Here is a 646-nt window from a genome sequence, read left to right on the forward strand (position 1 = left end):
TATCGATCCTGTCGGGAGCTAACAACTGTTAGCCAGTGCACCAATCAAACAAACAAACAGTGATAATACACGAAGGTTCCCCACACACATGCAGCGTTATACACACATAAAACGATACACCGACATTGTGTTTATTGACAGCGCTTCGTACAGCCAAGTAGCTAAAGGAGAAGCCCACTTGTAGCAGCATCAAGAGGCTATCACAACAAAGCTACCGTGAAGAGGGTCGCTAGGCTAACCCCGTTAACAGACAAGAGGCCGTTAGCTGGACACTTGTAGCACATTTGCATCATCGTACTCACCAGTTCCCGTCTCTTTAGCCTCATGGCAATTTACATTTTCGGCGAGCCTTTCACGCCAGCTACCACATGAGCTAACCTGTCGTTTGGGGAGTGCTCGGGACTGACAGCTAATAGCTAAATAATCTGAATCCCTGCAGAGGAGAGGAGAGGCTACTTGTCTGCTAGCCTGTTAGCTCGCTAGCGGTAGCTGCTCCAATCCAGATGCGCCAGCGTTAAATCATTCTTGAGTCATTAATCATTGTGTAATTACGGTATTTGTGTTTCTAAATCTCCACCGTTAACACAGCAAGCTACCATTAAAATCGTTTCACAGTATCAACCCGGCTCCTCCGGTCCATGTAGGG

Source organism: Morone saxatilis, unplaced genomic scaffold (genome assembly GCF_004916995.1).
Source record: "Morone saxatilis isolate NCDOM2014 unplaced genomic scaffold, NCSU_SB_2.0 Contig24, whole genome shotgun sequence".
Classification (NCBI taxonomy): domain Eukaryota; kingdom Metazoa; phylum Chordata; class Actinopteri; family Moronidae; genus Morone; species Morone saxatilis.